Below are 14283 nucleotides of genomic sequence, written 5' to 3' on the forward strand. Positions count from 1 at the left end.
TAAAATCGGCATGTTGTCCAGAGGCTGGAAATCGATATCCGACGCCATTTTTAAATTCAAGATGGCGGCTTCCGATTTCAGAAAAAAAATGAGAAATACAGTCAAATACACATCAATATTGGGATTTTTGTAATCGGTATGAAGTCTACATATCGAAAATTGATATGCGATGTCATTTTGAAATCCAAGATGGTGGCTTCAGATTTCAGATCAAGTGAGAAATATTGCCAATTAACCATCAATATATGTATTTAGGAATCGAGATCGGGATGGCGGTTAGAGGCTAGAAAAAGTGGGAAAAGGTGATATCGTCCCATCAATAGGGATATTTTTGGAATCGGGGTGATGTCTGGAGATTATAAATCGATATCCGACACCATTTTTAAAATCCATGATGGTGGTTTCCGGTTAAAGAAAAAGTTCTAAATTCTATCAAATACCCATACATACGTTTTTTTTTAGAATCAGGGTAACGCCTATAAGCTGGAAATCGATATCCGACGCCATTTTGAAATCCAAGTCGTTGGCTTCCGATTTGAGGAAAAGTGTCAAATACCCTAAAATATGAGTATTTTCAGAATGGGGATCAGACGTAGAAGGCGAAACTCGATGTCACACGCTGCTTTTAAATCCAAGATGGCGACTGCAACGGCACCTTGTGCGAGTACCGAGGACCGGATGGGCCTGACCCGGCTAGGTTGGCCACCTCGATGCTCCCCGGGATCCCACAGTGTCCGAGAATCCATGCGTAGGCAGTGTTTGGTGGCCCAACCTTATGCCCTGGATCCAGGGGTGGACTGGGACCTCCGACGAGAGGGCCTGAATAATACTGTGGGAGTCCGGCAGGATCAGGATTGGACGACCGTAGCCAATTTGGACAAGCAATTATGCTGAAATTCTTACAACAACTCTGTACTCTGCACTGGTGTTTATAAAAACAAAAATGCAATTTATTGATGAACTAGTCGGAATGTAAGATGTAATATTAATTAAAGCAGTTGAAGGAACTCATTTTGAAGAAAGAAAAAAAATCAGATTTAACAAAATAGTTCAAAGTATTGGGAAACCTTACAAAAGGTTAGTCGTCTCCAGGTGTTATATTGATGATAGAAAGGGAAATACTCGTCATAACTTTTCGATGAAGGATGTATTCATATTTCTAAGGTGAATTTTATCGTTACATTCTGGGGTAGCTATTTTCAAGATTATGGATATTGGCATTGATATTGGAACGTCACTGTTAGGGATGTTCTAAGTAGGGGCCCACAAAGTCACTTAAATCGAAAATCTTCAAGCGAGAAAGTGCTGTAAACCATTACTTTCAATTGAAAGTCATTCTGTCTTCTTTTAGAACAGATCCCTGTCAACATCAACAGAACCACTTTCGATCAGTTTTCATGCTGTTTCTTTTGGCTTGACTCGTGTTCATTTCGTCTTTCAATGTCAAATGAACTTACTGAAGCGAAGCTGTTCGATCCAAATTAGCGCAGTTTTTCTGACTTTGGTTGATTGTTCACTCGGTTAATTTAAGCGTATGCGCATAGATCTATGCACGTGGATGTCGAATTTATTATTGTCGGGTGGTTTGTTTACCCATCAAATTGTTTCTTTTAAATCGGGTGATGGGGCATCATAGCCTGGTCAGTAAAGGCACGGTATTATTAAGTCAGCAAAGCCACGGTATCACTAAGCAATATGTTTGAAATTCGAATAAGAAGAAGAAGATGTCTAGAGATTGAAAATCTATATCCGACGCCATTTTCAAATCCAAGATGGCGGCTTTCGATTTCTGAAACAATGGGGAATATTTGATTATATGATACACATCAACATTGGTATTTTTTTTAAATCGACATGTCATTTAGAGGCTGGAAATCGATATCCGACGCCATTTTTAAATCCAAGATGGCAGCTTCCGATTTAATAAAAAGTGGGAAATACACATCGATATTGGTATTTTTATAATCGGTAAGAAGTCTACAGATCGAAAATTGATATGCGCTGCCATTTTGAAATTAAAAGTGGTGGCTTCAGATTTCAGATCAAGTGGGAAACATTGTCAATTACCCATCAATATATGTTTTTTTTAATCGGGATGCCGTCTAGAGGCCAGATATTGATATCCGACGCAAATTTTAAATCCAATATGGTGACTTCCAATTTCAAAAAAAGTGGGAAATGCTAATACCGTCCCATCAATATGGGTAGTTTTGGAATCGGAGTGACGTCTGGAGATTATAAATCAATATCCGACGCCATTTTGAAATCCATGATGGTGGTTTCCGGTTGAAGAAAAAGTTCTAAATTCTATCAAATACCCATACATACGCTTTTTTTTTAATCAGGGTAATTTTGAAATCCAAGACGGCGACTTCCTGGATATTTTCAGAATGGGGATGAGACGTAGATGCCTAAAATCGATGTCACACGCTGCCTTCAAATCCAAGATGGCGACTTTTGGTTTCAGAAAAAGTGGGAAACACTGTCAAATACCGATCAATAAAGGATTGGGGTGACATCTAGAAGCCAGAAATCGATGCCCGACGTCATCTTGAAATTCAACATGGTGACTTCCAATTTCAGAAGAAGTGTCAAATAGCCTAGAAATGGCATCGAATATCGATTTTTAACATCTGCACGTCATCCCCGTTCCGAACATACCCAGATCTTAGGATATTTGACACTTTTTATGAAACCCGATAGGCACCATATTGGATTTCAAAATGGGGTCAGATATCGATTTTCGGCACCTTCGCGTCGTCCCGTTCCGAAGATACACATATTGTTGGGCATTTGAGACTTTTCCTGACCCCGTAGCATTAGTTTAGCACCAAACGGAATGTTATTATAACTGATGGCTTCCAAATGTATTACCTTTCCGTACGTAGCGTAAGATTTGATAAAGAGAAACTCGGCCTACGGATTCTAAACTCAGTCTAACGCATTGAAACGCCATTGAAACGCCATTGAAACGCCATTGAAACGCCATTGAAACGCCATTGAAACGCCATTGAAACGCCAATGAATTCACTTCGGCCTATCGAATGAAGATAAAGATTTATTCGGTCGGATCGCTTTTTTTGTATTTGAGAATATTGGGTGCAAACATTCATATCACGCGTTCTTATTGACTTCGTTTGGTAGCGATTGGTTAACGCCAAAATCTTGGATTTATTTGATGTTTTCTGCTTGATATGCCCAAAATGGGTGCTTAGGTCGAAGTAGTTCTCTACCTTACTATTGATAAAACCGGATGCCATCCCTATCGGCAACCGGTATTGTGAAAAGGAAGGTTTCTCTATTCGTACCTCAGGTAGCTTTCTTGATTTTTTCTTAGCTGGTTCTGCTACTTTCTCAGTTGTCGGGGCAGGTAAATCCATTGCCGCGTAAGGGCCCATGCATTAATTATATCACGCTAAATCGAGCAAAAAATTACCCCTCCCCCATATCATGACGTTTTTCCTATACCTAAGCTTATCACAAAATTTTAGACCCCCCCTCCCCCCTTAGAGCATGACATAATATATGCATCAACCCTAAACATTCCGGTGCATTTAAAAAATATGCTTTTTAAAATTATCCAGCATAAGCGTATCTTGCTTGTAACTGCAGTTTTCACTGGCTTTGCAGAGGAACTGCTCGTTTTCCACCTGGATAACCTGCAGTAGGATGTTTTTCTGTGTGCAACGTCGTTTCATTCTAAAAATTTAACAATGGTTTATATTAACTGCAGAGCTCTATTATCTTGTCAATTACTTTTTTTTTACCTGTGTTCGGAACATGAAACTACTGCGGTAAGCAATTTGATCTATTTTAGTATATCCCGTGTCCTTAGTTTAGTGCATGTCGTATTACTTCATCACTATTGAGAAATGATGAAGTATTCGGTTTTGATAGAGTTGTCATTCTTGCCTTCATCGCAAGGAATCGATTCTAATTGAAAGGTCCCGCTATTTATACCCTTCGGAGTGTTGAAACACCCTCCAAGGGCGCGTCTCTTTGTCAGTAAAAATTGAATTCTTTAGCAACAAAATTAAGGAATGACACCGATAATGACCGTGCATCAGAACCCTTGTCTTAACCACTTCAAACTAGGGAACAACGATTTTTTTCAAGATCATCCTCGGTGGACAAAGCCGGGTCTTGTCACTATCAACAAGGCTTACAAAATAACAAGGACTAAGATGTGTTCCTTGGATTACTGAAAAATCCTGTTCCCTTGTTTGTAGTAGTCATCCCGTAACGTACAACTTTACAACAACTACCCACGTTACGGGGCTGTTCGTCAAAGATCTGCTCGAATGAGGAAAATCAATGAAAATTTCATTCAGACTAGGAGCATACTAATATTATTTATGTCATTAAAAAACCAGATCTTCATATTTGCTTGAGGAATAGTTCTAAATTGATGCATACACAATTTAGAGCAAAATTGATTGAATAAAACACAACGTTGCAGTAGCAGTGTAAATGAAATGCCAATTTCATGGTTTGTTTGCTACGAGGGAGCAGTAAAGAGATTTTAAGCAGTAGACATCGGTGAAATTCTTAGCTATCCTGAAGATGAATCCTAAAGTCCTAGACGACTTATTGATGACATAAGAAATGTGTTGCCTCAATGTTAGCTGTGAATCCAACACCACACCCAGGTCTTTCACCTGATTCACGCGTTCGAGTGTCGTTCCAAGCAGGTCATAGCTGAATACAATCGGTTGCTTTTTTCGTGAGAACGTTATGGGAGAGCACTTTGCTGGGTTCACTACCATTCGATTTAAAGTACACCAACTGGCGAAGACATTAAGCTGATGTTGAAGATTGTGGCAGTCAGCGATCGAGCAAATTCGTAAAAATATTTTGAGGTCGTCTGCATATGCTAATCGAGGTCCTTCGATAACCAGGTTCACGTCGTTGAAGTAGAGTAGAAAAATCAACGGTCCCAGATGGCTTCCCTGCGGTATACCTGATGTGGCAAAGAAGCTAGATGATTTGCAATCTCCTATAGCAACCATAAGTTGGCGACCAGTAAGATACGAACGGAACCAACTCAAGAGATTACCGCTCACCCCAAGCCTGTCGAGTTTAGCAATCGCAATTTCATGATTCAACTTATAGAATGCCGCGGATAGATCGGTATATATAACGACCGTCTGTACCCGTTCAGTCATACTATCGGTAATGTAGGATGTGAGGCATAGCAGATTGGTGGTTGTAGAGCGACCGCCAGTAAACCCGTGTTGATCAGCACTCAGATACTGCTTGCTGTGAGAGAGCAACGGTTCCATAATAACAAGCTCGAATAGTTTCGAAACAGCACTCAGCGATGTAATTCCACGATAGTTATCCACGGCTCGTTTGCTTCCCTTTTTGTGGACAGGAAACATGTGTGCACATTTCCAGAAGGATGGAAATATACCACTGGAGAGAGACATCCGGAATAGACGGTGAAGTGGAGTTAACAAGCAAGCAATATGTTTCTTCAAAAACACGGACGGAACTCCATCGGGTCCAGGGTTGAAGGACGATTTGAGCTGCGTTGCAGCGTTAGAAATCATCTCAACGTTGACATCAATTGCACTCAGCGTTTGACCATTTAGTGGGATGTTCCTGGCTGCGAGGGAAACATGGTCGTCACCTAGTCTCTCATCAGTGAACACACTGGCAAAATTGACAGAAAAAAGGCGACAAGTATCCTGCGGAGTGGAAGCGACTTCACTGTTCAATTCCATTGACGATGGGAGGCCAGATTCTCTGCGTTGCTCGTTCACGTAGTTCCAGAAGGATTTCGGGTGTAGTTTAAGGTTACGCTGAATACCTCGTTGAAATCGCAGAAAGCATCGACGACTGGCTCGCTGATACTCGTGATTAAGCCTCACGTAGTGATGTTTCACAGGAAGCGTGCGATACTTCGTAAATCTTCTCAATGCTGCTCTCTTGGTCGACTTCAACCTACGCAGCTCAATCGTCTGCCAGGGAGAGTGAGAGTCTTTGCGTTGAATTCTTTTCGGGACGTGTCTGTCAATGACATATGCCAAGACATGAGAAAAAGTTTGCGCAGCGGCCTCAACGTCGTCATGATCGAGAATGTTCTCCCAGTCCATGTTTGACAACACATCTACAATGCTTCGATGGTCGGCCTTTCGAAAGTCATTAGAAACCGCAGCAGGAAGACTATCGAAATCACGAACGAGATTGTCCTCAACAGTGACAATCAGAGGAGGGTGGTGCAGAACAAGCTTAACTAGTGGACAAGGTGCTGTGGAAATGAACGGAGCATTGTCCTGAGTGCTCACGAAGCAGAGGTCCAAACTACGGTTGTTCTCGTTGACTACGTAGTTAATTTGAGGATGCGTTGCTACGCTATAGTTATCGAGAAGGCAGATAGCTCCTGCATGAAATACAGAAAGTTCTGGCTCTGGATAGAGAAAGCCGCTATGGGATGGTCTCCACGAAACGCCTGCTAGGTTAAAGTCCCCAAGAATGAATAGCTCATCAATTGGAGTCGCTCTTTCCATTACTGTGAAGACTGATTGACAGTGAGTCTCGATGAGTTCATGATCACGAACTCGATCTGGAGGCATGTACAATGCGCACAAAAATAATGTGCGATCGCCCAGTTTAATGGCTGTCCAAACCTGTTCCACACTGTTCCACGATTCATTTTCGATTGCTCTCGCCTCCAATCCGGAACGGACAGCCACAAGAACGCCACCACCAGTAGATTTTCGGCTGTTGTTTGGATTCCGATCGCAACGAAAAACCTCATAATCGGATCCGAACACCTGGCTGGAAAGCGTTTCACGTCTCGCATAGGACAATCACATCAAACATCAGAATTCATTCCGCCGGCGTTTTGGAAGAAAATCACGATGTCCTGCTTGCGGCTTACAATCGAACGTCTGTTCTCCCTGGAAATCACGGAAGCATCAGGCAGCGAATGAACATTAACAATACCATGCGGATACTCGCCATAGTGACTGGGTTGGAAGACCCCCTCTCCACATCCGACTACAGGTCCTGAACGACTATGGTGAGCGGCGGCAGCAAATGGCTGGACTGAGACGGAGGGATCAGGGGCTTCCACGAGGCTTCCTACGGCGCGGTCCGGGCTCCGAGGTACGAGAGTTGATTCGGCGGCATTCAAGGTGCTGAAATTTGGATCGGCATCAGACATCGTATTTGCGCTATTAATTATGTACTCGCCTGTTCTAGCAAGTTGGAAGACCCCCAATCCACATCTAAAGTCAGGGCCAGGACGACTATGATGAACGCTGACAGGAATTAGCACGACTGATTTAGAGGAACCGGGGGCTTCCATAAAGGTTTCCACGATGCGTCCCGGTTGCAAAGCAGATTGGTTCATCCAGAGTTCAGAAGACATCGAGCTTACTACATCGTTTTCAGAAGGCGAGGTTGGATCGGATGGTTGCGTTAAGTATTCGCTGCTGGAAGCGGAAGGTGGCTCAGAAAAAGAAGGTTTTGGAACGTATCGATACTTGCCTGTAAGTAAAGGCTGGAAGACCTCGTCACCGATTCCAAAACCAGGGCCAGGACGACTTCTGATGATTAGATCTACAAACAGCTCGACTGGTTCGGAGGGATCAGAGGCTTCCGAAGCGCTGTGTTGTTGCGTCCCAGATCCGCCCAACAGCACGTTAGTAATTGAAAAGGAAGTATCCTGGAACTGGTGTCAGTGTGCTGGACCAATACGGGTGATTTTGGTCACCTTCTTTGACCGGGAATCATCGAACTCACGGAACTGAATGCCCTCCGGCCACGAATCGCAGGAAAGGGCAACATCCCGTTTGTTTTGGTTGACGCCGACTTTGAAGGAAACGTAGTTTAACGTTGACGGATCTTTTCCTATGGGAACCAACTTGACAACCCGAGGTTTCTCGTCTGTTTCCAGACACAAACACTTAGAGACAAGAGATGAAATTTCATCGTTCGTAGTAGTGGAATGAAACGCCGATAAGTACACCCACACCAGATCATCGTTCAGGTCCACGGTTCTGACCGAGTCGATAGGTGCTTTGAGTGAAATCTCACTCTATTTACCTCATATACGGATAGTTTTTCCTGGAAAATCGAGGAAAATTTTACTCAGTCTCTTAGTAACCTACGTTTCTGCTAATTTAAGTGAACGAAACGCAAATTTGGGATTGTTTAATCGACCATGAGCGATTTGATGTTTTCTTATTTTTCTCACTTTTTTTTATTAATATTTTTCTGAACTCTGATGTGGACGAACACAACATCAACAAAAAAGCCATGAAGCCATTTAAAAACTATCCTTCAAGCCAATATGACGACGACCCGTTTTGTGTTTGCCTGTCCAGAAAAATCAACGTTTTGTAACTCTCACGACAAACTAGCAAACTATCCCAACAAATAATTCAGACGGTCAAAGTAGAAATTTGCCCAAATGGATCAAGTAGCTGTGCAAATTGAAATTCCTCAAAGTTGAAATTGGCATAAAAATTACCCCCTCCCCAGCGGAGCGGCTCATTTCCCATAACTGCCACCCAAATCACGGTATCTCTGTCAGTTTCACACAATGCCCATCACCCGCACAATAACGGCACATAGTTGTTCTCTGATAGAACGTAAAACTCGCACAGCAAATGGAAACTACTACACTCGAGGAAACCCGACTCCGTCTGCCGGCGCTCGCATTACTGAGAGGGATAAAATTTAATTATTTACAATCAAAGTTTTATATCAAAGCATAATGACATTGTAAATTTTCATATCTTCTTAAACGTCTCCAACCGCCCTCCCGGTGACAACGACGACGACGACGACGGGTCTGTGTCTTTGTGACGGGATACGAGCCTTGTTGTTTCCACTCACTGTAAACCGGTGGTGCTGGGAAGATGCCCCTCTCATTGCCCTCCCTCGTCAGCTCCGATGGGGCTTGGAAGCTGTTCCTATTCTCTGCTAACGATACGTTTGTAGGTACGTACGGTAGCTGAATTGGTTGAAAAAGCAAATCGTTTCTAATATAAAGTTTCAGCTGCCTTTGGATCGGTTTCACATTCAGTCTACATTGAAAACGATTCAATGTCCAGCGTGGAACTGGGGGGTTTTAAAAAATAAGTTTCCTTCCCACGAACAGATATTATGCGCAAGATTATGAAATTTTTGTGATGACATTATTTAAAAAAAAATCTTTCCAAAATTAAGAGCAATTTGTGATAACAGTGTAGTTGTTCGGGGTGCCAGGGAAAGCCTTCTCTGCTAATATCAATATGACGTAGCACAGTTGGCACCGTATTTGCCACCGTACCGGGAGAAGGTAGCGAAAAGTGATTCGGTTTACAAGTGTGCTAGTAAGGGTATCTCAGTGCGGTTGCTTCGGTGGGAAAACTCTCCTTGGCCGTGTTGTAAAGTGGGAAATATTAGATGGAATATAAACTCGCTCGCTTGTAATGCGGGAGGAAATCTTTTAGCACACGAAATGTGAGCTATCGTCCCGTAAGAAGACATTTAGCACCCACGTGGGTGGGGGTCAGGAACGAATGGAATGAGGCAAAGTACTCGCCAGAAATAAATGGAAGAAGCTCTCATGCAGTTGGTTTGAGCTGGGAAGAAATTTCCCAAAATTGGGGAAACGGAACGTAATTCTCACTGTCGGCTGGTGATATATGAGTGGTATTTGTCTCAATTAAAATTACATGGCCATGGTCAGAGGCGTAAAGCATCAACAGATTCTGCTGCGATGCCACGATAGAGCTACCATGGAGGGAGGGAGGTTTTTGAAAATAACTTATCACTTTGATATACTTTTAAGAAGGCCGGCTTGAATGAAGAAGTTCGCCCATAGTGTGATATGGGAAATGGTTTTTGGTAGAATCAGCGATAATTGGCAATTTGATAAAAGTGGTTTGGAATGCACTTCCAATTCATTGCAACACTTTCTGCTTATGAGAGTCGCAATAAGCGATTTTATCATTTTCAGTATTCTTGATTCTTCGCGAACAAATACAAAATGTCATTATAACATCTTGTGATTCCATAAAACCATAAAACATTGTTGCATGTAAGCGGCGCCAGTGGTGTAGTGGTAATTGTGATTGCCTCTCACCCCAAATAGCCTGGATTCAATCCCAATCGGCGCCGACGAGATTTTCTGAGGCATAAAATCTCTGATCACACCTTTCTTCGGAAGGGAAGTAAAGTCTTTGGTCCCCGGTCCACAAGTTGATGGGTCGATAGGTATGGTCCAGAGTTGGGAGCTGCCTCCCTGGTGTCAGTACGGAAAACAAGATCTACGGAAAACAAATCAAGGAAAAAAAATGCTGCATGCAAAATGAATAGGAGTAGCCCTGCCTACGAGAAAGATTAACATCTCTACGTCTCCTGATGACATTCGGATTTCAAAGCGTTGACTAATCTGGTTTGATCTCCATATAGTCAGTAAGCTCACAAAGGTATACCCTTTTTGTTTGAGAATTTGTATGATCCGTAGACATTCGCTTTTTCATATTCATTCGCACCCTTCTAGGAGCACATTTAATTGTAATATTGGAATGTGCACGTTATTAAGCGGAAATCTACCAATTATTGCACTAGTGGTCCTCTAATTGGCGATGCGGCCTAAAACTTGTCTACAGTCAGCCCACCATAAAACTTAAAAATACTAATTTTTCAGATATTTGTATAGCGGCACCGGTGGTGTAGTGGTAAGCGTGATTTCCTCTCAGACATAACATCTCTGATCACACCTTCCTTTGGAAGGGAGGTAAAGCCGTTGGTCCCCGGTTCATGAGTTGATGGGTCGATATGTAGGGTCCAGGTGTGGGAGCTGCCTCCCAGGCGTCGGTAGGATTGGTGCTCAGCACGAAAAAACAAGATCGACGGAAAACAAATCAAGGGAAAAAAAGATATTTGTATGGAGTTTTACGGTGGATCGAAATGCTACTTATTTAGATTAGTTTCTTTATTTCGTTATAGTCATATGACTGGCTTTCCTAAAGTTTTACGATGATTTGTGTCCGATGTGTCATGGAATTTCGGTTTTCTCAAGGGTATATAAAGTTTCACGGTCTTTCGTTCAACGCATAAGCTTACGATCCAAAGCTAAAACTAGCCCTTATGAAGATCCTTATCTCTGGACCGAAATGTTGTCGATGTTATGAACTGCTATCAACTCTTTTTCTAGATATCTAAATCTTCAAGAACTTTACACATCCTCGAAAATCTACTTTTCTTCACTGAAGTTATTGGAATTGCCGTAAAGAACTATTGTTACGGGTCAGCCATGCAGTCTTCCCGTTTTGCAAGTAAAGGTGGCTTAAGCGCCACTCCCGAAGGAGGCCACCTACCAGGGATAGGGTTGCTCTATCGTGTGAGCCCTTTCAGGGGAAAGGCTCTGATTTTCCAAAATTTTGGGCTGGAAGAAAGTTGGCTGACTGAAATGGTTTGAGTGCAAGAACATGCAACGAACCCCAAAAATGCAACTACTAGAAACGTGCGATCAACTGTCGGCAAGTAACGTGATTAACTAGCACGGTAATTCGCATCACAGGTAAACCGTCTCGTTTTTCTTCGGACCAAACGTATAAAATTAGAGAGTTACTCGGTGGCATTCGGAGCCAACCTCCCCAGTAAAGTAAATTAGTAAGTAAAATAACTGCCAACGGAAACCCAGCAACATGAATACCAATTCAGACAGTTTCACTTCATCGGGATCGACGCTCATCGACAACTACGAAAATAAGATTTAAATTCAAAGAGCTTTTTTTATTATTAATTACTTTATTTGTACAGGCTCAACCGAATAAACTTTACAGTGCCGAGTTATTATTTTCGTTATACATTATTGATGTCTTATATTTAAAGGAGCTGGACCGGATACTCGCGGTTGTCTAGAGGTTGGTGGAGATTTATAATTTTTTGGATGGGAAAAGGGAGAAGGAAGTTTGAAATGAAATTCAAAGAGCTTTATTTAAATCATTTGCAGGGTTTGCAAAAACAGTGGAGCTTTTATCCATTTATGATACTTTGTCTCCTACGGTAAAGAGTGTTCATTTGTTCTTCACAATCGTCTAACGGGTGTTCAATAAAAAAAATGAGAATGATTTCAGTGCCGTCCAGCGCTCTTGTTGCGTCGTACGGCTAATCAGGGCACCTTCTCCAATATTCATTGACTTTTTGAAGAATTCACATTATGTTTTTAATAAAAAATACTGAATTCGCTGAAAAAAAAAATTTTTTTTTTTACTTGCTATGACTGAAAAAATTCTCATTTTTTATTGAACACCCGTTACAACCTACTATCATTCTACCTTTCCATAGATGTGTGCTTAGCTTGGAATGGTTTTCACTGAAAATCAATCACATGCTTTGTAACGTGTCGATTTTGGCGCAAAATTGATTTAGGGTAAGGACGGTTTATGCTCCTACGCCTCGGAACCATACATAGCAATGGTCACGTTTGAAAGTCACATGCGCATGGACACTCACAACATTTAGTGCATGCACTCACAACCTCTTTATGATGCTACTGATGGACGCCAATCGTTTGACGGATGAACGGACAGGGTGGCGGTTAACTCTACTACTTCTGCGTTGTTCGACGGCGGAGACTGTCTCAATCATCGAATCGTGGTCTTGCACGACGCAATACGAGCGTCGGTATACCTTTGATCACCAACGGGAGAAAAACGTGTTGCAAATTGCTGAGCTGTTGATTGACCGATCGCCTTGTCTAGTGTGCGAAGTTGACGTTCGCGTCTCTCGTCCGGCGTACTCCGGAAATTTTGAAGCTGTCGGTGGGGTCAGAAATGGCCACGGATGGTTCAGTGTGGTGTGTTGGGCGAATATCGGCCACTGCCACAAATCTACTCTCGAAAAATAACCGTTGAACCTCGCACGTGTAAGCACAGATGTACAGATGTAGTAAATTGTATGTACAACTTTACCTGACTATTCACCAAAGTACAACACGATAACACGCCACCTTAGAGAATATCACACACATCTCACTTCTACGCTACGAAAAACTAATGGAAAGGATTTTTGTTAAATAATGCTACACTAATCTAAACAGGTATCATGTCACCTTTTGGACAACACCACTTCGCGATTATTACTTTGGGCCACTTCTGCCTCTTTCACAGATCAGTCGAACGAGACGAAGTTTGAAGATCCTCAGATTAACCGCGATATTGATATCTTCACTACCGGAAATCACGAAATTAAAATTCGTGATACCGAAAATTACTGTCACGGTTCCATTAGTTTCATTGTGTGCAATTTTTGAATCTCTTCCAACGAACGATTTCAATCCCCCAACCAACTTCGGCCCAAAACCAGGATGGGAGAAAAAAATTAGGGAAAGGTCAACACAGAATGAGCTACGCGACGATCGAGCAACCTAGCACCTGTAAGCTGCTAAGCAACCGCAAACGTGTGGGGAACTCATTTATTTTACACTGCTCATCCGTGTTACTGGTGAACTCTAATCGGGTGAATCTACATTAGGCAAGTTCATAAATTTAAAGGCTGACTAAAAGTAAATTGGTACGTCTCTCACGCGCCGCTAGCACACCGCTATTGTTGGGATTCGAAAATCTTTGACAGTGATTTGTTTACACTTCTATAGAGAACAACTGGTGCAAGTTTGATCAAAGAAGTCGATCGCGTTCAGACATGACGTCAAATGGAACTCTAAAGAAGAAATAATATTGTGCACAAACACCTGGAAAATCTGGAGTGGTCTGGTTCCAAGCTGGCTAAAGTGCTGAAGATGCCGAAAACAACAGTTTGTTGAGTACTCAAAATCTACAAGGAAGCCCTGAGTGTGAAAAGCAATCAGCGAACCTACGAAAAAACTGGAACCAGGGATCGTCAGCTGCGCAGCAAGCTGTTGAGCGTTAAATCCAACCCCGGTCGTTCGATCCGAAATGTTTTGACGAAACACAAGGGCTGCACTTTGATCGATGGCGAAACATACGTCAAACTCGATTGTAAGCAGCTACCCTGTCAAAAGTTTTACATCGCGACTGGACGTGGGGATGTGCCGGGAAGATTCAAGATCATGTTAACCGACAAGTTTGCGAAGAAGGCCATGGTTTAGCAAGCGATTTGCAGTTGTGGCCTGAAAACGGAACCATTCGTCACATCCTCGACGATGACATCCCAAGTTTACATCGAATAATGCTTGAAAAAGCGTGTATTTCCGTTCATCCGCAAGCATTGGGGCAAAGTCATCTTTTGGTCCGATTTGGCCAGCTGCCACTACTCCAAGGTGGTTCTGGAGTGGTATGATGCTAACAAGAT

General features: G+C 42.5%; 1 protein-coding gene across 1 annotated transcript in view; it reads left to right on the plus strand.

Moving 5' to 3' along the window:
* Positions 1-14283, plus strand: part of dve (SATB1_N and homeodomain domain-containing protein dve) — an 897131-nt gene that overhangs the window by 284940 nt on the left and 597908 nt on the right. The gene's annotated exons all lie outside the window — the stretch shown is intronic.

This window comes from Ochlerotatus camptorhynchus, unplaced genomic scaffold (genome assembly GCF_037179485.1).
Source record: "Ochlerotatus camptorhynchus isolate MF236.1 unplaced genomic scaffold, CSIRO-AGI_Acam_v1.1 ptg000178l, whole genome shotgun sequence".
NCBI lineage: Eukaryota > Metazoa > Arthropoda > Insecta > Diptera > Culicidae > Ochlerotatus > Ochlerotatus camptorhynchus.